At 45.3% G+C, this 24,858-nt stretch overlaps 1 protein-coding gene across 1 annotated transcript in view; it reads right to left on the bottom strand.

The window, feature by feature from the left end:
- Positions 1-9,627, bottom strand: part of LOC119383400 (uncharacterized) — a 132,914-nt gene extending 123,287 nt beyond the window's left edge. Inside the window, exon 1 of the mRNA XM_037651508.2 lies at positions 9,608-9,627. The gene's annotated coding sequence lies outside the window, so the exon portion shown is untranslated. The remainder of the gene's footprint in view (positions 1-9,607) is intronic.
- Between the last annotated feature and the right edge of the window lie 15,231 nt (positions 9,628-24,858).

Raw genomic sequence — 24,858 nt, 5'->3', positions numbered from 1 at the left:
GATTCCCGAATTCTGAGCAAACCTCCTGATTGTGCGGGCACGGCTGTAAATCTCCCGAAAAATATTCAAAACACCGCCGCGATAAGAAAGTAATAAAAACAAAGGACAGCGCTCCTAAATTTTTCTGGCGTTCAATCGTGTGCAAAGCGCTCCATAAATCATTTTCGCCGCAGCACTCTGATGTCATGCGAGAAAAGCGTACTAAGATTCGGAAGGGGCTACTAGCTGTCACGGGTCACAGGCTCACAACACACCTGGTTAATTAATTACACACGCGCGCACACGACGCATATTTACGAGTACAAGAATGGTCTTTGACATCTGAAAACATTACTGGCAGTCATTGAGAACTGTTCAGGACGTTGCTGCGTCCCTGAGAAACAATAAATGAAGACATACGCCAGTTTTCTTTTGTCGCATATTCATATTCCATGTTTTCTGTTGGTACGAATTTCGAATGATACGAATATTTCTGAGACCCCGCGAGATTCGTATCACCGAGGTTTCACTGTAGAACGTAAACAGCGCAAGAAACAACATGGCGTCCAACAATGCCTGCCCCATCTTTTTAGTAACCGTGTTTTGTTTTTGCTATGTTTAATCATCGTCATCGTCATTATCCCGATCAACCTACTTTAAATCCACCGCATGACAAAAACCTCTCCCAACGATTTCCCATGGACCATCCTTTGCATGGGCTTATTTCAGTCTTGAAGAGACACTAAAGTGAAACAATAAATTTAGACTGATAAATTATACTCTGAAAATTCTAGTGTCGTTAATTTCCCCACCATCGGTTTATTAATAGATTAGAAAATCAATGTCAAAAGTTTCACTTTTAAATTTTGCCGCCGAAAATTTGCGATGGTGACGTAACGAATTTCAAAGTGCTTTTTCGTATTTTAGCCACATTAGTTCGACAAAATTTCCTGAAACTTGGTATGTTAAGTCTCTCACTCCCTCAGAGGACAATTTACTTCATTTTTACCCATTAGGAACTACGTAGGCCCCAGTAGACGCCGTCAAAATCTATGACGTCACGGTGATTGGTGAAACAACTTCAAGGTGGCGCGGCCACACGCATTCTCTTTTCGCGCGTTTTCTCGCTTACCAAGTGTCTTCTCGCAGCAAGCGTGGTGTTTTTGGTATCGTGAAAGAGTAACTTACTATTACGAGAAAAACCCTTTTTCTATTTAATATCCCTTTAAATTCATCACGCTACGTAACCCTCACCCAAACTCGGCTGCATTTAAGGCTCTTTAGCATAAATTATGTTGATCTAACTGATCCCCGGTCACCCGTCCTACAATTTACGTGATCTGCCCAGGTTGATCTCTTTTTTTTTAATGAACGCAAGAATACCAGTTTTTTGTGCTGTGATCCGCGCTGATGTCGTTCTACCGCTTTTTTATACACGTTTTTATGTATGTTGTTCTATATAATGTTGCTTAGGAGATGTTGGCGCTTCCATTCACATAGTGACATGAAAAACAACACAAAATTGATTATTTTTGTTTCTGGTTTACCTTTTTTTCTGCGCGGCATAACTTATAGAAATGGAGTAGCCGAGAAGACATAAACATCAAGCAAGTTAGAACAGAAAATACAGTCCATTCGCATAACACTATAGTTCACATAAAATGCAGGGACACGTAACACCTAATGCTTAAAATAACGCTATACATAACGTTTAGTCCCGTAAGACGGCTGTGCTACCTCTCTATATCTTAATATTACGCCTATCATGTTCCGTTCTATCTCACTCGGCGTGGTCATCAACTTCTCGAATTTCTTTGTTATTCGGTGTTCACGTTCGCTTTCATAACGTACACAGCCGAAACGCGGGAGGCTCGGAACTTCCCTGTAAGCTCTGCCATTGGTCCTTCGGGAAACATTATCCTTGGGACATGTGGCAACACGCTTCTCAGCATCACATAAGGCGCTGTGCAGGAGCATTCGACAATGGAGATTGCCAACGCTACTGCAAAGTGTAGCAAACGTCTTACCCAACCACGCAGCCTCACAGCTGTTTGGTAACACGATCAGGTAAAGTATTCCACTACAGTAAAGTGAGCTAAAGGCAGTCTGTTGAGAAAATCTTATCCAAACGTAGGCGGAGTGTTGTTGTTAACCACTTTCTGTCCCTTGACTTTAGAGGTATGAACTGCTTGTTGTTCCAATAGCAGGCTGATTCAGTGTGAATTGAGAAATCAATAAAATGAATGAATGAATGAATGAATGAATGAATGAATGAATGAATGAATGAATGAATGAATGAATGAATGAATGAATGAATGAATGAATGAATGAATGAAAACAACTTTTATTCCACAGAAAAGCAGAGATGTCTACGAAGTGAACTATGTTTTCATCATACGAAATAAAAGTAAACAAAAGTCGGCCCCCAGGCTTCTCCGCAGAGAATGGATCACCATTGCATCGGATGCATGGGGCATCTCATATTTAATAACGTCCTGGTCAAAAAAATAATCAATAAAAAAGAGCACGTTCCGATCATACGGGTACGTCCGCATCAGGGACGCTCCGAGAGCGTTAGCTTTCATCCCCTATTTTATTTTTAGGAACTGTTCTTTCTTTTCTTTTCCTTTCTTTCTTTCTTTCTTTCTTTCTTTCTTTCTTTCTTTCTTTCTTTCTTTCTTTCATTCTTTCTTATGTTATTTTTGTTTTAGCATCCAGGAAATAGGAAGATATTTTGTTGATACTGCGGACGGCCGCTTTTCTGTACGCCCCGAGTACGCCGCATTTTATTGAACTTGTACAGCCTTCATTGAAATTGAAAGGGTACCTCACCGATCGCAGTTATTGTTGCGGGTTGTTCGAAACCACTCTAGAAATACGTCCCGCTGGGAAAACGTTCCGAGGGTGGCTGTGTGGTGGATCCTTACAGACTTAGCCGCACAATGCTCTAATAGAATCGCGAGTCCACCACGACAGCCTTACCATGAACCGCCATGTTAGAGTGCAACGCGATTGTTTTTTTTTTTTTTTGTTTGTTTCGGTGCTGTACCGCTTACGGTTCGCGAAAAGACGTGTGCGTTATAATCAGCACGGTTCGCAATCCTTTGTAGCCACATTGTAGAAGTCAGCCGCAAAATAATACTACAGAAACGTGACGGACATATAAGTTAAGTTATTAAGTTAAGATAAGATAGTAAGTTAAGTAAAGTTTTAAGTTAAGTAGAGTAGGACATTACGTTAAGCTGTTCGGTCTTTTCTACTTGATCACGCTCCCAGCCGAGTCCGTCAGCTTCGAAGATACAATCGCTTAAGTTTCCTGGCCAGCCCGTTATACACGGATTAAATATACTCTATGGCGTTAGACTAGAGCGTCGCCGGCCCTTGGTTGCCTTGAAAGTTTGCAAGTGCTATGGATGGAATGCCCACAAAATTTGTAAAAAGATCAAGGGAATTAATACTGTACGGTGTGAGCCGTCTCGTCTTTTGCACATTTCTTACCTGATATGCCGCCAGTATTGTCATAATTTTGCTACCTAATCAAATTTCAATAAAAAAACAGTCACAATATCAGTGACTGACATTACTAAAACTATTGGCTAAGGCTCGTTAATTGTCACTGATATGTTGATTGCCACGAGTAGCGAGATCTCGCGGTTATGAATCTGTTAATGCGGTTAATAGTGTTTTTGACGGTTAAATAAACCCATCAATATTAGTATATCGATGGAAGCAAGAAGTATTTAGACGATTGTTGTTATCTCCAGCTTATCTAAAACATAGTGTGGCTCTTTAAAATTATGCGTACGGTTTTCAACAGACAGCATCCTCCTATTCAACTGCCACCAATACTTGTGCCTGTGCACCTCTGATCTATTCATCAGTCTTACGGCCGAAAGTTCTTTCAGTAGCGGATCTTCGTTTATTTTTATCCAGACATATCATTCCTCCATTTCCGGATTACTCGTTCGTGTCACTCAGGGGCGTAGCCAGAAATTTTTTTCGGGGGGGGGGGGGTTCAACCATACTTTATGTATGTTCGTGCGTGTGTTTGTATGTGTGCATGTATATATACGCAAGCAAAACTGAAAAATTTCGGGTGGGTTTGAACCCCCCCAACCCCCCCCCCCCTGGCTACGCCGCTGGTGTCACTCGCATGTTCATGCCACTTGTTTGCGTAACACACGCAGGAGGCCTGCGTGCATTCCTGCGCGTGTTCCACTTGTATGACAACCCAGAAGCACTACAAAGAATGCTGTTTCGTGGACCAGTTGGAATAGCATACTGTATTTTTGAACGCGCTTGAAAAACAAGAACAGAGTGAGGCACACATAAACTACTAACGAAAGCGCTCCGGCAACTCCAGCGCTCTAGCAACTCTAGCGCTCTAGCAACACTAGCAGCAGAGTTGCTAGAGCGTTTTCGTTTGTGATTTATGTGCGCCTCGCTGTGTCCTTGTTTTTCAAGCGTTTTCAGAAATACAGTACTCTACCAAGAGCCCCTGATACGCAGCGGTATCTGAAAACTGCAACTGTTTTGTTTTTGTCGTTCCGAGAGGGCTTCAACGTCGCAGGAAACTGCGGTTACCCCGCCTGTTGCACCGTTCCCCGTGTCACTGCGCATACAGGTACACAGTCAACAGCCATATATCTCTGGTTGCCACAGGAAAGACAAACATTTCTATTACGTTCTTTTTCTTATCAAACTAGTGCTACGATTGGTGAATACAGGCTTGGCGGTTGCGGCAGCATCGCAAATTTCGAGCAACCATATACGAATTCGCACACCCTCACTAAGATGCATCCTTCGGCATACCCTCCACGCTGCTCATGGTGCTCAGCTAAATCCATCCCGTATTACAACACGTGGGAACCTCAGGCTATCTCTGCCGCACCTATTATACAACATCCAACAGCGCGGCGACGGGAAGAGCAGCTGGTCAGCCAAACCCTGGATGATAGTCTGAGTCTGATTGACCCGGGCTCCCAGAGCGGCATCCGCAAGCGATGCCGTGGACTGAGCTCCCCCCCACCCCACCCTAACACAAGCCAAGAACCTCCGACCACCGGCAGCTTCTCAGCAGCAATATTACTGTAAATAAACAAGTTTTCACCACCACCACCACCAGCCACCACGTTTAATTTTGTCACTGGGCTATACCGCCAAAACAAGCGAAACGCAACACTGTTGCTGAAATGCTAGCTAGATACAATGCACCCATCATAAATATTAATGCTAAAACATTGCCACTAAAAACGAGACGTGGCGTCTCGCATTCACTTTGCGCACGCGGGCCTTGCTCCATTCAGTTCCCGAAAATTGTGTATCTTGCGTACCCGTTGCCCAACGCACCACACTGCGTTTGTTCACTGAACGGAGTCTCGCTTGTCGATTGAGTAAAACCGCGCAGATGCACTTTCGCCGCTGTGAGTGCAAGTTTGTTCAGCGCCAACACGCTGGAGCATATCTAGACAAGACTGAAATAAAAGATCCCTCTGAGACATAAAATCTAGACGAAAACCAGAAGACGACGGTTGGCCTTAGAATGTTTTGCAGTAAAAGGTCCTATTTATACCGGCTTGAGGTAGTTCGTACCTTTGAAAGAACACAGTTCTTCCTGTTTACTTTTGCAACTATCCAGGCGAAAAAGAATCGTAGAAGATGTACTTACTTATCAAATGCAACCGTTTCCTACGCGGAACACGACACCTTGAGTTGAACAACCTTATGGCATTTAACTTCGCGCTTGCGGTTTCGTAGCACTCGTAACACTCTATACCGTTACGTCTTACATTTTTTTCCTCAGCATGTGTAGGGTAGTAAACTGGACGCAGACTATAGTTAACCTCTCTGCCTTTCCTGTATTCGCTCTCTCTCTCTCTCTCTCTCTTTGGCTCTGTGTTCAAATCTCTCCTTTCTTGACCGCCCGTTTTCCCCGCCCCCACATTATATGAAACATATTGGAGGCAGCCCTTATCCTGGACCACTTGTTTTGACTTAGACGTCTAGTAACAGCACACGCACGTCGGCGTTCGCGTGCCCTGGTGTATTCCTTGGGATAACTTTGTGTTTCGTCGCACTGCCGAAGGTAATCTTAGAGGCCACGTAGAAACAAGCACGTGGTTGAGATCTGCTCTACCAGGTGGCGGAGCAATCCCGGTTGCTCACACGAAAACCGTCCGTCCTTTCAACGAACTCATTCAATTAATGTTCCTTAATTATTCTGACAGTTCATTGGTTCTTATCCTAAGTAAACTTATGCTCTGATATTATATGCGTCCAATATAACTCTTAACTTGTACAAGAATAATCAATTTGTGCCAGTTTAATTTTTTAGACATATCTTATGAATATTCGTAACACCGGAAGTAAGTGGGAAGTAAGTGCTCGACAGGAAGTGCTTGGAAGAGAAACAGGAGTGTCACTCGTTGCACGTACCACTAAAAAATAAATATATACTTTTAAATTTATCTACAAGCAGGTTTAGACAGGCCTGCAGCTATAGAACACGCCATCCCCAGCAACGCCGACAAACGAATTCCCGTGCGTTTGTCTGCTTTCTTTACATTCTGCGCATCGCCACGTCCCTTACTTCACAAAACAGTAGCTTGTCACTGGACGACTTCACAACATGGAGCAGAACACGTCTTGCAAGAAGCATGCAAGTAAACGGGATACAGGAAGCAACACACGTAGCGCGCGTGATATAGTGCGTCATGTCCGTATAAGGACACTTGCTTCAGTTTTACTGAAGGTCACTTACGTGACTTTCTAACAAATTGAATTGGTCGACGAAGTTTGATGTCCCGAAACTGCTCAGTGGTTTATGAAGGGCCCTGTAGTGCGGTCCTCCAGGTTAATCATTACAGGTATTTGGTGGTGGTGTTACTGCGTACGCAATCCACTGCAGTACATTACTGTGTTTACACTCAGTAACACTGATAATTGGGCGAGTTGGTATGGGTTCATGATTTAAACTCGGCGCAACGGACACGATACACAAACGAAGAATACACGAGGCATTTCGCTTTTTTTTTTTTTAACGCAGTCGCTGTGGCAGAAAAATATCCAACTCGTGGATGTAGACTACCGCTGGCATGCAAATATTCTGATCGGGAATTTAAACGCCATATTTGTAGCGCATGCGCGGGTGTACTTGTTTTCTGTGGCCCCGGAAAGCGCTCGGTGATCCCTGGAGGCCCAAGTTTCGTAATTAACACGTCACATAGACCTTCGCTTTCATTGTATATCGCAATACATCATTTAGTGTTCCCAGTGCTCAGCGGGGGTGTATCGCGTTTCCCTCACTTATCACTATAAGGGCTGGTGTGTATCCACTCCTACGCGGTCATCAACTCATGTCATCCGTAGAGATAACGAAATCGCGTCAGTGCAGGCAGCACTATTTGTTTTTGAATAAAGAAAGAAAGCACCCCCGGTAAACAGGAAAAAGCGTTTCATTGGGCTTCACAGAAAATATCGCTGGTTCCCACTCGAGCTTGCGGTGGCGGTGACGCAAGCCTGACTTCATGCTGAACGGGACAGAGATGGGACGAAATAGTAGTAGGTTATAGGGCTTCAGAAATTCTTCTGCACTGTAGTACATTCGAGCACTGCTTCCTTTGTTTACAAACGCGCAGCTTACGGACAAATGATACTACAAGCCATTCTCAAAAAAAAAAAAAAAAGGGCGATGCGTAACTTCGAAAAAAATTTGCGGGGTTCACGAGAAGGTTGTCTTGCAAGAATACCAAGACCAGCTTTCCAGATCGCATTATATTTCACGTCATAGAAAAGCATCGTCAACAGATGTGTTATTAAAATGCTTTTTTTTAATTTTCTTGCGTGCTGATTTTTTTTTCGACGGAATGTCTCAGACCTATTTCGACATTTCACTCACATTGGGTTGAACGCATCGAGTACAGAATTTTCTTCAAACCTGCTTTCAACATGTTCATCGCGTCTTGGGATGAGCACGCTGTGCGCATACTTACAGATCCACGACGAACACACATTACACGATGCACGCTCCGGTGCCTGAGAAATAGGAACAGGGTGCGACTGAAACTTTTTAAAAACCGGTCTGTTTGGTACCACAGGCATGTAAACGATACACACTCCGCGGCCTGTTGTTGGCACATCGATAAGCGGCCGATGGTTTTTTTTTTTCCTTTTGTAAAGGTACCAAGAACGAAGCCACCAGGAAAAATATTTTTTACGCTGTTGGATTGCGGTTTCGCGCACTGGTGTCACATTCTCCCCTCTATAATGGCTCGTGAAGTGTCTATTATTGCTTCGCCGCGTCTTTTTCCGTATAACTCGCCCGATTGTTTACGTAGGCAAGCGTGAATACTCAATAACGGCATGGGAGAGCTCTCAGTTGCACCTGCGTATTCAATTTCCCAGCGCCTCAAGGACGTAGAACTTTCAGGGTCTCCTAGAGCGTCGCGGACTTTTTTCGCTTGGCTCTAGGATCGCATCTTCCGATAGAGTGAAAAATTCAACCTTGAAGAGTCGTTCCAAGACCCATTGTTCCAACCAGTCGTTCGCGTGGTTGAACATTGCTCAGTAACTTTTGTTTTTCTTCGAGAATTGTTATATTGTAAGCTAAAGAATGTGAGAGAGTATAGCTGCTGTACTTCAATTCCAACACGAATTATGCACGGTAGTTAAGAAAGAGTCTCCAGGTCCCTTTAACTAACGCTAAGGAGACCGCAGGTGAAAACCTATGCTAGTAAGGTGCAGAGTGCAAATTAGGTACGAGATAGAACAACACACACAGCACAGGACAAGCGCTAACTCGCAACTATCTTTCTTGTGTTATGGGTTAGTGTTTGTCCTGTGCTGCGTGCGTTCTTCAATATCCAACAATAAATTGGACATAGTCTAGTCAACCACCCAGCATTTCCTACATTCCTCTCCCCTCTCTCTCTCTCTCTCTCTCTCTCTCTCTCTCTCTCCATGTCCAGTACCTAATTTGCGCCCGGCAGTTTACTATTATTAACCAACAAGCCCAGCAACGATTTATCTTACTAAGTCACTTGATTCACTTTAATGTGCGGTGATTCAGACGTGTGAGTCGCTTGACGTCTGAGTCACGTGTGAGTCACAAAGTGTGAGTCACTTGACTCACACTTGATTCGCACCTAAGTCATTTTATTCACTCTTTACTGACTTTAATGTACCTTGATTCAGTCTTGATTCAATTTAATATACAGCCATGCTCATTTAATTCACCATATTCACTCTTTATTGACACTTGTCACTTGATTCACTTTGAACTCAATTTGAGTTCATTTTTAAGTCACTTTAACTTATACTCTTAATCATTTGGCATCATTATATTTGTTTTGACGTCGCGAGGCTGATGCCATTCGTGCTCACGCCGCCGCTGAACGGCGACGCCGCACGCTGGATTTTTCGACCGATGAGCCATACAAGGCTTTCGTGTTACTAACTCTGTAGGGTACAGACTGTTTTTGCACAATTAATACAAGAACAAACCAATGGAAATGTCCACGAGTTCACGAGTTTGGTGCCTTAGTGCCATTCTGCATTCATGTTCGTGTGCACAAGCATACGTTTTTGGGGAAAACCTTCTTACAGCAATGGCTGTTGTGATCTCACTCACCTGGTCATATTGATGCCCGGCGCTGTCCACCATTGGAATCCAAAAGCTTTCTGCAATAAAATTACAAAGAAAAAAAAATTCATTCCGCCGTGAAGATTCTGACTTACGAAAATAAATCAACAATCGAAGGTTCCACCTTTAAGGCGCAGTTCCTTTTTTTTTGTGATATTTCTTACCCAAATGCAAAATCATATCTGCACAAAGTATATACATTAGCACCCAAATAGTCACAGATGTGTCTAAAGCACAAAGCACTTCACAGTACAACTTCTGTAATAGGTCACAAGTTCTTTCCCAAAGAGGCGAACAGATACGTTTAATTATTAAGAGTGGTTACTAGTTCGGTGGGTGCGAATACAGCGACGAGTTCTCGCAGGGTGATTGCAATAGCAGTACTGCGTGTGCTTTACATCCGACACCTCTTGTAGTGGAAATGGTATTAAATAATTATAATAGTCACGGAACGTCCTGATATTAGCAACACTGCTGGCATTTCTAACAGTACAGGCACTTTCAAACGCGCTCAATGCTCGTTATATTTGAATACACAGCTTGCTTTAGTGAAAATTATGTGCGTGGTTTGCACATCGCAGTGTTAAACTGATGTGTCAAGCGTTCGTTCTCAACTATGTATAAGCAAGAAAAGCTCTCCTAATTCATATGCTAATTATCTGCTTCATCTCTGCTGCTATTTTTTTCCTTTTTTCACTTGCCGATTTCATCCAAACGGTATAATATGTATATACTTAATGGAGATTCACTGGCTATTGTTGGTAGTTCGTGTACATGTGCTTACTAAGATTTGTTCACGACACTTGTTTGTATACGCCATTACTTTTATGTTATGAGCCTTGAAAGTCACATGCGGTTTTGGCACACGGGAAAAAAATCTGGGCAGAAGACTACTATCTCGTTTAAGTTCTGGCACGTAGGCTATTCGGCGTATTGCTGGGTGAATTTGGCATTTAAGTTTGAATTCTAGAAACGCAGTTACACTACGGTACATTTACACTCCTTAAAATATATTGCGGAGCCAGTTTTGGCGCGTTCGAAGAGAGAAAACGAGAATACTCCGGATGTACAACATCGGCGAAGTGTCTGATCGTAAAGCGTTTGGTCGGTTCCATCACTATCTGCCTATGCGGCAGCAATGGGTGATACCGGCTCTGGAGAATACCAGCGCACTAGCAGCTGCCATGATTGTCCAACTCCCCACGCAACAAGTACATACACGACACAGAGCTGGCGTCTCCGCTTTTCTTGTGTCCTACTAGCCCGCCAGCTTATGAGTAGTGGAGGTGGTCCTCAATTAAGTTTTCTTCTTCCACAAGTACTGCCAATTATCTAGCGCGTCTTCTTCGCCTTCATTAGTTTTTTTCTCCTCAAGCACTCCGCCTCTTCTTACATTTACTGGACGGCTCTGATATCTTTTTTTTTTCTTTCCTTACAAGAATAGTGAAAGGCCTACCAGCGGTGTGGCCGGCCCAGATAGGCCCAGATATGACGCTGAAAAAAAATTCTAACGAACACAATTTTAGTATGAAGATAAGTGGCTAAGTCAGAATACTCGAATAGTCAAGATGAGCAAGAAATCCGGGAATTTACATTCCAATGTGTCTAGGCGCAACTTCTACAAACGAATATGGCTCTTGATATTTTTCTTACTGCGCGGAGGGGATTGCTCGCTAACGCCTGCAAATGTTCACTCCAACAAACAACGCAAGAAACAGTGTAAGCGTTACGGCGCCAGCTATCGCCTCGAAATATAAATACATATTTCACCCGTTATCGCGTCGTAGCTTCCTGTAACGGTGAAAGCGTTTCTTTTTTTTTTCTTTGTTCTTTTAAACGCCATGTGTTCTAGGCAGGCGACGTAATTTTGCTCCCTGCATCTTGTACAATACTTGGTCAAGTAAAGAATCGTAAAGCTAGTCGACATTGTTTTAAAGGATGCAGAATACTCAGAAAACTTACGCACGTATGTCTTTCACTCGTGGCGTATACTTTCCTGCTGGGCACAGAAAAAAAAAAGAAATTCATGGTTACTAGCACGTAAACGTTATCCTATTTCTGTTAAATTTTCCGGTACATTTTATGCCAGCTGTTAGTCTACTAAAGAAATATTTATGCCTTCATAAAGCGAAGTAAAAAAAAAACGCCAGGCCTGCGCGGAAAGCGCAGCGCAGTCGCAGCGAAACCAGGAAGAGCGGCATTTCTAGAGCCCGTTGTAAACTCTCTTGGGGCTACTAATGCAAGTACACTAGCAAGGTAACCAATACGCCATAAGTCATAATTTTTGTGAATTTGTGAAGCACCCACTACGCCATTATTCGTCATTCTATGGAGACGCGAGGTACCAGCTACACATCTGTAGGGCATTATGCGCACTTTGTTGAAGCGACGGCTGATGACGATGAAGAATTATGGCTGAGCCCTTTGTAATGGGCTTTAAAGGGCCCACTATACGTAATTTGCATCGTGTGACACCCGGTCGCTATTTCACTCTCCCACCAAGCTATATAAGATACGTTAACGTGAGAAAGAGAGAGAGGGGGGGGGAACATATTTATTGAGATCCTGAGGAAATGGATTGTGGGGGCCTTATGGGCTTCCTTGGCAACCAATAGAAGTGTACTTGTGAGTAACCCACTACGCTATAAATCATCATAATTTTTGTGAAGTAGGGAAGCTGCTACTATGCCATTTTTCATCATTCTGCGGAGAACCGTGGCACCAGCTAAACGCATCTAAGGCATTATGTGCACTTTGTTGATGCTGTGCCTGATGACGATGAAGAGTTATGGCAGAGCCCTTTGTAATGGGTTGCAAGCATTAAACAACCCGCTCGTTGCGCAATCCGAATTGCCTGGTTACGGAATTCACGTCGTGTGACGGCTGGTTGTTATTTTAATCTTCTACCACTCTATATTACATAGGTAAATGTGGTTCCTTCCGGACATGAAGCCTGTATAGGTTCTTTTTGGTTTAGTAAAACTTGTTGTTTCGCTAGTTGGTACATGCTTACTGAAATGCCTGTTGTGTCTTAAATTCTTCCTCGATGGTACGCGTCTTTTTTTGCGTTTCAGTAGGGTCTTTTTGCAGAGGAGTTTCAAGCACTTGATCAATTGGCTTCTGTGAGGTCTTTTTAAAGCATACGCACTGGCCAAGCTGAAGCTAGTGTTTTTATAAAGTGTATATATTCTGTATGTGATCATTTTGGTTGTGGTTGTAAAAAGCAATGGAAGAAAAACCGGTATGGCTCTGTGGTAGAATACTGGGCTCCCGTGCAGAGGCCCCAGGTTCGAACCGCGTTTCATCCTGGATATTTTTTTCTTATTTCATTTTTTTTCTTCTTATTTCGCGCGATAGCGCTTACGGGCACCGGCGGCGGCGGACAACTATGGTGCGTGCCAAAAACGGCCGTTGTTGTGATCTCATAACAGCTTTCGCTGTAATATCTCACATCAATTGAAATGACTCGCTTTGACCAAACTACGATATCAGAGCGAGCTATTTGTTGTGTCGTCCTCGTCAATCATCGCAGTTGATGCCCAACGAATGCACTATTGCAGTTTGTCTACAAACAGCTCATCTGCACAAGCGGCTGTAGCCTGAATTGTTGTTTGTTCCGATAGACAAGTGACATTGCGCTGTGACATTCAGAGGGAACGGGGACCGTCCATGATGGCGTGACCGTGTTCTCTCTCTCTCTCTTTTACATCAACACGTGGAGCAGCATGTTGGTTGTTCCTGCCTCTAATGCATACAAATCCTTCAACGGTGTTGAAAAAGATTGCTCGTATTCGGGTTATTACTCCAACGTGAGCTGTACGTGTTCCTTGTTAGGGACAGGAAAGATAACATCCCATGCAAAACAAGTCATTCAACATCGTTCCTTGCATTTGTGAATACAACTTCCGCGTTGCGGAAAGCTGCAGATAAGCGATAACCTCACATTCCTACCAACGTCAAGGAGTCATAATTAGGGCATAACCTGCCCTCGATTGTTAGTTGTTTCTGTTACCAACTCTACTAGAGGACCAACGAGCTGTTCACGCATGTAACCTGTTTTTGGGCGAGTTCATTTCGGAAAATTAAAGAAACATGTCATGAGAGAATTGAAAGTGTGCTTTGATCTTTTATTTAATTAACACGTGCGATATGGGCGATATTTACACCGTAGCAACACTAGGAGTGGTGTGATACCAAGAGGATACACACACACAAAAGAAAAGGAAGTTTGCACTGCCGCGCAAAGCTATAGCAAGAGAGCTGATGGTCAATCCGAGGGCCTTACTGGCTGCTGCTAAGTTTTGCTAGGTTTTGCTAGGCCCAAACTTGGCTATGTCTTTTGCTTTTTTAAGGCTCTCAGATCGACTAGCTTCGCTATTACTCTAGCTTTGCGCGGCAGTGCAAACCTCTTCATCTTTTTTTTTTCATTTGAGTGACAGCGACACAGCTTCGAGTAATTTATTTTTTATTTAGCATTACCAGTCCTTACCACCAAAGCCGTCTTCAATGTCTCTGTACGTCTCCCCATCTTCTACCTTGGTCTCTCCATCGTCGTTCCATACACGCGCGACGGGAAACTCCTGAGGTAGATCGCCGTCACGATTAAAGACTTCTAACAGTTCTTGTTGGGTTTTTTTTACCCGATTCAACCCGTACCAAGTTTCCCGCCACAGAGTTACCGACCGGCAGGGAAACTCAGCCGCGGCTGCTCCTCGGTGCGGTTGACGGCTTGGCGCGCAGCTGTAGCGGTTGCTATGGCAATGGCCCAGCACGGTGTTTTGTTAACGGACGTCTCACTGCCAGCTTTAACAGCTTCGTCGTTAAAAGTTCGGCAAGTGCTGCACTTTCGTAACAAAATAAGGTGAAATCCTGCTTGAGTTGCTGTCTAGAAGACGACAGCACAACGTGTCGAAACATTGGCTTCCAGCGACACACCTTTCTTAAGAATTTTTCAGTTATCGACATTTACAAGTGCACGGCTGCATACCTTGGACCCTGATCTTGAATTACGCATCCCGTCCAGCTTATCACGACGTGACTACCTTGCTGGTCCGTCTATGGCTGGGAGTGGCCTTCTCAAATGCATATTCCTTTATTATTGGAATGGCTGAGAGCCCGTCATGCGAAGTCTGCGGGTGCAGCGAAACAGTCGCGCACCTTCGCTGTGAGTGCACCCGCTTCAACTCCGAAAGAGCGGCCCTCTCAGCCGCACTAGGCCAGCTGGACAACCGCCCTCTCACGGAGAACAAAATCCTAGGGCCCTGGCCTACCCGGTCTTCAGCACGAGCCACTCTGAGGGCGTTGTCGCGGTTTCTTCAAGCAACCGGACTCCACGTCAAACTGTGACTGTTGGAAGAAAATGTTGCTGTGTAGTGCTTGGACTATGGTCATGACTTTGTTTCGTTTTTTGTTGTTGTATTTTGTCGTGTGCTGTCGTCACATATCTACTTCTTCTTTTTCATACTTTTACATATCCTTCCCCCTTCCCACGTGCAGAGTAGCAAACCGGAGACTGCTTCTGGTTAACCTCCCTGTCTTTCCTTTCTCCCTCTTCTCTCTATCTCTCTTTCATGGCTGAACTTATGCAAAATAAATGAGCCACATCGTGCAAGTACATATCTCTGGCGTCAAATCGAACCTTTCAACGCCTCATGCGAGCACTTTTGTCTTCTTTGTATATCTTTTTCACAGGTGTGCAGAGTGTTTGTTTTTCTTTTAACCTTTGTTTCGCATACTCTGCATCCGCAAGTCGGGATTGGACGCTTCTGTTTGTTCATATCGCCCGCTAATTTTCCACAAAAATTTCTCCCATTTCGGCAAGTTTCTAGTGAAACAACAACGCGTACACATCTTTACTGAACGTCTTCTGACGGCCATTTAAGGCATTGCTTGCTTTGCTTAAGCGAATAAAGGTTCGTAGGTGCCTGCAACTCAAATCTGTTATATACGTCGTTATGTACCGAGGTATCCTGAACACCTCATGCTGTCCAGTCGAGATTCTATACGTCAATCTGTGAAATTCGGCAGCATTTTTTTATAATTCTTGGAGTGTATTTTTTTATAGAATTTTTGGAAGAACTGCATGCTTTCGCCCACTTGAAAACACTGGGAAAGCGTTCACTCGCGGCGTCGAACTGGGGTTCCAAATCATCTGCTTACAGTGAGGAACCTTGTGCTCGTGACGTTGGCTGAACCAGTAAGATTTGAATGTGTGGCTGTGTGGCTTAACAGCAGAAAGAGCTTTTACTGTCTCCTAGCCCGGATCAGTGCCCAGGCTTTTCTTTTTTTTTATTTCTTCGTACTATTTTGTGTGTTCATTTGGAGAGATAAAGATGTGGCAACGCCGTTATCAATTACAGATGCGCAGATATACGAATAAGTAAGATGGCCTTACATCCCTGCAGCGATAACATATCATTCGTTATACAAAATTTAGCTGGTAGTAATATCCATCAGCACGGTCTCTTTCAATCTTGATGAAAATGTAAATCAACTATGAAGCACACACATATACGGCTTCAATACGTGACCATCGATATGCGAAGTAATTTGGTAACTTAAACTAGAATGATTATGCAAAGCCTGTTCCTATTTCATTTATTCCATTCTCACCAACTTCCTCCTTTCCCCGTGTATAGGGTAGCGAATTGGGTGCAACCTGGTAAACCTCCCTGCATTCCTCTTTCCCCCTACACACCGTCACACACGCACTGGAACATTCTAGCTTCCCAACATTTTCCTACATCTTCTAGGCCCTCGAATGAAAGATGTTATTGCCCACAAGGCACTCAAAGCACTTTAGTGCGTTTTGAGGACTACAGGACTGTATCCTGTAGTCCTCCTCTCTATTTCATCTTTCTATTCAATTCCCTTTTTCTCTTTCCTCAGCCATAGGCATGCGCAGGGTACCCCATCAGGCGCAGGTTCATCCCAGCGCCTCCCCCTTCCTACTAAGTCAATGTGCGGGGCAGATTTCGCCCCCTTTCCCTCCCCCCTAAAGCGCCCGCCTATGCCCCCAGCGTAGGGTAACCAACCTGACATGTTCCAGGTTAACCTCCCTGCCTACTGTCCTTTGTTTTACTCCTTCCTTGATAAGTAAGTTATCTCTCGCCGCGATTCTGGCACTCTGGGAACGTCGCACCGAACCGTGGTGTATGTCCACAAAAGAAGGAACGACCGATAATGGGGTGCCCGCATTGTTAGAGGTCATTGTGCGTCGACGAAGGTGAGACGGAACGCCGGAAGGTGTCACAACAGACGAGTTGTTGCGGCTGTTCAAATCAGGCTCGTAAAACAGCTAGTAATCCACAGAACAGGGGGAATTGTTTCACATCTTAACCGCACACAAAAAGGATAGAGGGAGGTACGACGACACAGGCGGTAAACTTACAACGCGTTTATTCGTGGAAAGACGTAGCAATATATACGGACTTGAGACATGCGGAGAAACCGTTACATTCACTCATCAGCCTAGCGGGGCAGACACTTATAAAGAAAAAAAAACATATTTCGGATTGAAATAGTCTAATGGATATATCTCTTACAAAGTCACCACTTTTCTTTCTAATATAATAGGCCTCTAACAGCTCTCGGGCTGTCTGATCTGGGCTTCTGCCCAGAATCTTGACCTCATGAAACCGCGGTTCACAAGCGCAGTCATTACAGTGCGCAGGCAGATGCGCCAAATCGTCTTTCTTTTACTTCTCTCTGTGTTCCCCGGCTCGATCATTCAGGCACCGCCCCGTCTGCCCTATGTAGGACTTGCCGCACGTCAGGGGGATCTCATACACAACTCCTGCAGAGCACTTAGCATACCGCGCGCTTTGGATGGTTCTTACCACAGCCGTGCCTTCTTTTGGGTTCTCTGGAGGTACGGGGGCCGAGGCGCGCCAGCTTGAAAGGCGCCGAAAAAACAAGGGAGACACCGTACCTGCCTGCTACCTTCCTTAGGTTGGGGCTAACCTTACGTAGATAAGGCAGCACTTCAGGTCTTACGGAAATGTGGTCTTCCTCATCCTTGCCTCACTCCTTGAACCTTTCACTTTCTGTAGGAGAGTTTCCATCACTGTCGTCACCATCAAGTCAGGGAACCCAGAAGTCTTGAGGCAGGAAATCTGATTGTCAAATGCATCGTGCATTTTGTGAACGCACGACTTCCTGAGGGCCGACTCTTAACAGAGCATAGCCACTCCCCTTTTAACAATCTTTGACTGGAATGAAGCATGTGACATCCAAACCCTTCTATGCCCGGGGAAAATACTGCCAGCAGGCATGGCCATTAGCAAACTAAATACTTAAGTCTAAAAAACGCAGGGTATTTTCAAGTGGAACTTCGTAAGTAAACGAGAGTCCTTTGCCAAGTCGTCTAAAGATATATAGAATGGCATCACAGGTAGTTAAAGCTCCTTGCCCATTAAAAACAATTAAAAAACCTTCCATATATCTAAAACCTTTAAAAATGTTTAAACACGCATTGATTCTAAACGTTTAGAAGCAATGTGCGAAGCGTTTAGAAGCAAAAATGCGTGTTTAAACATTTTTAATGTTTACTCTCGTTTACTAACGAAGTTCCACTTGAGAATACCCTCCGTTTTTTGTACTTAAATATTTGATCTGCTAATGGCCATGCCTGCTGGCAATATTTTCCTCGGGCACACAAGAGTCTGGTTGTCATATGCCTCATCCCAGCCAAAGATTGTTAAAAGGGGAGTGGCTATGCTCTGTTTAGAGTCGACCCTCAAGAAGTCGTGCGTTCACATTCCCGCCTCACAATCACATATTCCGTCTCAAGACGGCTGGGTTCCCTGGCTCGGTGGTGACGCCAGTCGTGGAAACTCTCCTGCAGAAAATGAAATGTCCAAGGAGTGAGGCAAGAACGAGGATGACCACTTTTTCCGTAAGATTTGAAGTGGTGTCTCATCTACACAAGGTTAGCTACAACCTAAGGAAGGTAGCAGGCAGGTACGGTGTCCCGCTTGCTTTTTCGGCGTCTTTTAAGCTGGCGCGGCTCTGCCCCCGTACATGCAGAAAGTCTAAAAGAAGGCACGGCTGTGGTAAGAACCATCCAAAGCGCGCGGTATGCTAAGTGCTCTGCAGGAGTTGTGTATGAGATCCCCCTGACGTGCGGCAAGTCCTGCGTAAGGCAGACGGGGCGGTGCCTGAATGATCGAGCCAGGGAACACAGACAGAAGTTAAAGACGATTTGGCGCATCTGCCTGCGCACTGTAATGACTGCGCCTGTGAACCGCGGTTTCATGAGATCAAGATACTGGGCAGAAGCCAAGATCAGACAGCCCGAGAGCTGTTAGACGCCTATTATATTAGAAAGAAAAATGTTGACTGTGTAAGTGATACATCTATTAGATAATTTCAATCCGAAATGTGTTTTTTTTTTCTTTATAAGTGTCTGCCCCGCTAGGCTGATGAGTGAATGTAACAGTTTCTGCGCATGTCTCAAGTCCCTATATACCGCTACGTCTTTCAATGAATAAACGAGTTGAAAGTTTACCGCCTGTGTCGTCGTACCTCCCTTTCTCCTCGTTTTTTGTGTGCGGATAAGATGTCAAACAGTAAGCACCAACTAGACCAGACTGAAGTTCTTCTGGAGGAGGAGGAGGGGGGGGGGGCATTGATCGAGCGCTCGTTTGCTTGTTAGACACAACCTAATAAAACCAATAGATAATGAAGCTAAGGCATATAAGGAGACATTATTTGTAGGTTTTAACTGTAGTATATATAGTAATTATGACATAAATATGATCGTTACTACACGTCGTACTAACTATATGTCATTTATGTCATAATTACTATACCGCATTGTAAACCTACAAATTGCGTCTCCTTACCTTCCTTAGCTTGATTATCCGCATGGTTTCATCAAGTTGGTAGCAGAGTTACACAGTGCTTCGAATGAAACGACTTGGTTTGTGAATCGATACTCATTAACCAACGCGCCTTAAGCCCTAACCACACGTACGCGTTACAACGCGTCAGCGCGTGGCGTGTAAACTCGTCGTCGCGTCGGGTTCCTACGGAGGGAGAGGGCGCGCATAGGGAGAGGGCACGGCGCCCGCTGACGCGTTGTAGCGCGTACGTGTGGTTAGGGCTTTAGAAAGTTTCCTAGAGCCGCCCCGCCACGGTGGTCTAGTGGTTATGGCGCTCGACTGCTGACCCAAAGGTCGCGGGATCGAATCCCGGCCGCGGCGGCTGCATTTTCGATGGAGGCGAAAATGTTTGAGGCCCGTGTACTTAGATTTAGGTGCGCGTTAAAGAACCCCAGGTGGTCGAAATTTCCGGAGCCCTCCACTACGGCGTCTCTCATAATCATATCGTGGTTTTGGGACGTTAAACCCCAGGTATTATTATTATTATTAAGTTTCCTAGAGCTAAACAACTCACGCGTATACGAGCACACGCGGGCCTTCGAAGCCGCATCTCAGCCCGGATAATTACACAATATTTCGTTGCTAAAAGAAAAGTGCAGCGGGGCGGAGGAGGAAAAGAGGGGTAAAGGTATATGCGCACATCTTGGGGCACTCTATGGAGTAATGAGACGTGCATGCCATTGCGGTGTTTTGCGTTGGCCCCTCGCAATGCGGACAATTAGAAGTCGCTTAGGCCGCGCAGGTTCGCGGATATCTGTGTTTCTGACAAGTGGCCCACTTCCAAAGGCGTTACGAGAACAACGTTCGCCACGGCGGCGGCCGCGACTATGTAGCACAAAAGAAAAGAATAACGTTCATTAGCAGCGTCGCTAACAGTAGCGCTGTTTGCAGCCGCCCCGGCACCGGCAACTAGTCAGCCGACCGAGATTCGGGAGCGCGCGCGCAACAATAACTGCCCCAGAAAGAACGAGCGACTGGAGTACGTTAAATGTACGCAGAAGGTGTTATCAACGGGAATGTGGATTTCTTTTTTTTTCTTTTTTTTTGCGCTAGGTAACTGTTGAAGGTATTGCCCTTCGATATAAATACTACTAGGCAAGAGTTACGCCGTAGCCATTTTTTTTCTTTTGCCTTCAGCTTGCAAAAGTAAGGTTTGTTTTGCAGGACTCTGAAATGTCTTGCTGTAATAAAAAGCAGGGACGTCATATCGACCTGTAGTTAAGACTCATTATAATATACTTACGTCAAGGAAGCAAGGAAAGGAAGAGAGAGGAAAGACAGGGATGGTACCCAGTCTATAAAAACTGGTATTCTACACTGAGGTAAGGGATTGGGGAGTTTGAAAGTTACAGGTAAAGAGAAAGACCGAGAGTGTCACAAACGAGCGCGTCCATAAAGCGCGCGCGTGGCCGCTTTCAAACAGCAGCGGGATAGAACGGCGCGAGCCGCTCGCCCAAGAAGCGTGAACGACGAAAAAACCAGCATCAAAAGACGCCGACGCGCCGCATCCTCCTCGCCCTCTAGCAGCCTCAGATCAAACGCCCTGCAAAGCCTGGATTTTTCTAGAGGGAAGGGATGACGCATCGACGAGCGACGCCGCCGCGATTTGAACCTATGAAAAAGCTCTAGCCCTTTTCCTAGCCTTGGCTGTACTGCACGCCGAAGAACCCTCCCGACGCTTCTAGAACCCTGAGGAGAGGAGATAGAAGCGTGCCACGACGACCAGTCACTCAGTGAGGGAGTCAGTGAGTGAGACAGTCGGCCAGGAGATGGTGAAGTTATGCTGACTGTGGCTCCGTCAGTTAAAGTAGACGTGTTTATGATGGTGTGCGGTCAGTCGATCGTCGGTCTGGAAGAATCGGATGACGACGCCGTGTGAGCCGTGACAAGTTACGTCGATGGTGGGAACTACGCGATCACCGCTGGAGTTGGCGTGAGTGTTTCCTAGACGAGAGCATTCAAGTACCGTCCAAGAATTGTGGACTGGATATGCCGTGGAATATTCAGGACTTTAACTGTTCTTGAATAGTTGTAATGCATGAGATTGCATGTGTAACATGCGATCTGTTTGTTTAGTTCCCGTTGTGTTAACACGATCTTAGTGATGATGATGATGATGATGATGATGATGATGATGCAAACTTTATTGGGGTCCAGAGAAGACGCAGGGGAGACCCCGCGCCACACGGTTAGCCCCACGTAGGGACCGCCTTAGTGATATTGTGAAATTGTAACTGGTACCAGCCGAGTGTGCATGTGTTTGTGATGTTTGTACTGCCTTAAGTGAGAATATATTTCGTTTGTGTTATCGACTCTCGGCTCTGAATCGGTCTTTGGACTACAACCGGCGCTCGCTGGCGCACTAAAAGGACCAACTCTAAATTGTCCGCTTTCGTGGTGCGTTTCGGGTGGCCGATACGTCCGCCCTTGGAATCCGCCCGGCGATTGCTATCCCCATTAACGGGATCAGTGACAGAGAGGAAGGAGAGGAGCACACACACACACAGTCGTACTCCTCATAATCACGATATCGCTATTGGTCTATAACAGCCAGTGCAAGTCTGCTTGTCATGACGAATTTTAGCAATGCCTACGTCTACAGATGTACTGCAGGTGAGTAAGAAAATAACAACACAATGTGTTCACGTTTGGTTGATTGGTTGGTTTGTGGAATTTTGCGTCCCAAAAGCGCCGCAGGCCACGAGAGACATAATAGTGGAGGGCTCCGGATGATTTGGATCACCTGAGGTTCTTTAACGTGCACTGGCATGGCACAGTACACGGGCCTGTAGCATTTCGCCTTCGTCGGAATGTGACCGCCGCGGTGGAGATCAAACCTGCGTCTTTCGGGTCAGCAGCCGAGCACCTTAGGCACTGGGCGCCGCGGCGGCTCCAAAGCGTTCAGGTTTACCCATTATTTGGATATGTATACATGCACAGGCCGATAAACCTGTGAAAAAAAAAAAACTTAATTAGTGCAGAAGATCAGCCATCGTGACTATAATATCAGTTGAGAACAATCACATTAGAAAAGTAGAATAAGCGAAGAGCAGAAAGGATGTCGACGGAACGCTAGGTAAATGATAAAACTATGAATACTAGCACGCTCACTTCACGCTTGATTCACAAAGCTCGAACAAAAAGAAAACAAAGCATAGAACACCCAATATTAGAAACTGTCCGCCTCGGTGGTACAGTGGTTACGGTTCTCGGCTGCTGACACGAACGACGCGGGTTCGATGCGGGCCGCGGCGGTCCCATTTCGACGGAGGCGAAATGCCAGAGGCCCGTGTACTGTGCGATGTCGGTGCCCGTTAAAGCACTTCCGGGGCCCTCCTCTACGGCGTGCCTTACAATCATGTCGTGGTTTTGACGCTTAAAATCGCTCACATTATTCTTATTAATATTAGAAATTCTGAAGACGGCCTATCAGTATGTCGCGAACTATATGCGGCGACAACTTTCATGAGTCACTTAATACGGATAATTGGGTTCCAACGCTGTCGCTCGCCCCGCCAGGGTGGTCTATTGGTTATGGCGCTCGACTGCTGACCTGAAGGTCGCGGGATCGAATTCCGGCCGCGGCGGCTGCATTTTCCACGGAGGCGAAAACGTTTGAGGCCCGTGTACTTAAGATTTAGGTGCGCGTTAAAGAACCCCAGGTAGACGAAATTTCCGGAGCCCTCCACTACGGTGTCCTTCATAATCATATCGTGGTTTTGGGACGTTAAACCCCAGATATTATTATTATTAACGCTGTCGCTCGGGGAACGCTATTATTTTGTTTGTACGTCACAGAGCGTATCTCGATATGGCAGGATTCTTATCTGACCACCCCTCTCGTAGGAATGCCCCCTTATCTCTTCACGATAAATAACGAAGCAGGTAGTACAACAATGGGCTTTGGTGTTTCGCCGCCCGACGTAAAGCGACATGGCGCTGTGTGAAGTCACTTCAAGCTACAAGTAGGCTGCGGGTAAGTCGATTTTTTTTTTCTAGTTCCTATGCAGCAAAGATCTGCCTCGCGATATGGAGGAAACGTCTTCCTCCAACGCCAGTTAGTAGCAGTATCTTAGCATTGTTATAGACATATTATACGCATATTATGCCGTTGCCACTATCACGAAACTGATAAGCTCACTAGCAGACGTAAGACTCGGCGTACCGATAACTCTGGAACTCCAAATCTTCTTCAGCTCAACCTAAAATGTCGTCAAGGCATTGCACTTTCAAAGAGTAGAAACTTGGCAAATATCGTAATGTCGAGCATGGCCGAACAGCAAGAATAAAGGCAGAACAGATTGATTCTTTCCTCATGGGAACATGTATATTTCGTTGCTATCTCTGTTTCTTTGTGTGATGCGATTTATCAGCACTTGTTTCACTTATATCACTCTTTGCATTCCTTGTGACTGTACTACCTGGATGTCCTGCAATAGGGCATGAAGGTGCCACTCGTTCTGCTGGCCATAGCCAAGACTCGCATCTAGTGAGACTGAACAAAAACCACTTATGCGCGCGCATATGAGTTACGGAGAATAGTAGAAAGACCTAAGTGTCGTAAGCTATCTATGCTCAAACATGTCGCATGACCGCTCGCGCAGCTGAGGTGCAGATTTGGCGGGCAAACGTTCGTCAGTGAACGGGCTCATCCTATCAACGTTCGTATGCTAGATTTGCCCTATTGCTTACTTTTTCGTGTTTATAAACCCTAGCCCCAGTCTCTGACAGTAAATGTCCCTTTGAACCAGCCGGCTCTGAAAACCACTATTTATATTCCCATACACCGTACCACGTGGTTAGTACAAACGACGCATTTAATGTGCAACGAAGCGCTTCTATTCAACGCTTAAAATTTTTAGTGAGACCGGGGAATCTAAAGATGCAGGCTTTTTCATTAGGGCGCTTTAGCAGCACCGGTTTACCGTACCGTCGTGGTCGGCCCGCAGCTTTCTTTTAGCCTGCAAGATATCTATTAGCCACTTGGATCACCGTATCACGTAACCGTATACGCAATGAGCAACTCGCGCGCCTAGAAATAAAAATAAAAAATTACGTGCCGGCCACGACAGTACGGTATTTCTATATTTACCGTACGGTAAACCGGCGCTGCTAAAACACTCTGTTAACTGCAATGTCAGAATTAGAACGCTCGTGACGTCTTCAGGCGTATTCTATAGGCGCCGTAAAGCGAGAAAGAGGCGCTCACTTCCGTGTGATAAGAACCACGTGCCCTCCCCCCCCCCCCTCATTAGACTCTATGCGTTATCTCTGACTCTAGAAGTAATTTTGGCCTTCCTACCATTAACGTCTCTCTTCCTTTCTTGCCAAGCCCTTTGCCCGAACCAACACGTA

The sequence above is a fragment of the Rhipicephalus sanguineus genome, chromosome 2 (assembly GCF_013339695.2).
Source record: "Rhipicephalus sanguineus isolate Rsan-2018 chromosome 2, BIME_Rsan_1.4, whole genome shotgun sequence".
Lineage (NCBI taxonomy): Eukaryota > Metazoa > Arthropoda > Arachnida > Ixodida > Ixodidae > Rhipicephalus > Rhipicephalus sanguineus.
Note: the sequence above shows the minus strand (reverse complement) of the source record. Positions and strands in the feature narration are given on the sequence as shown.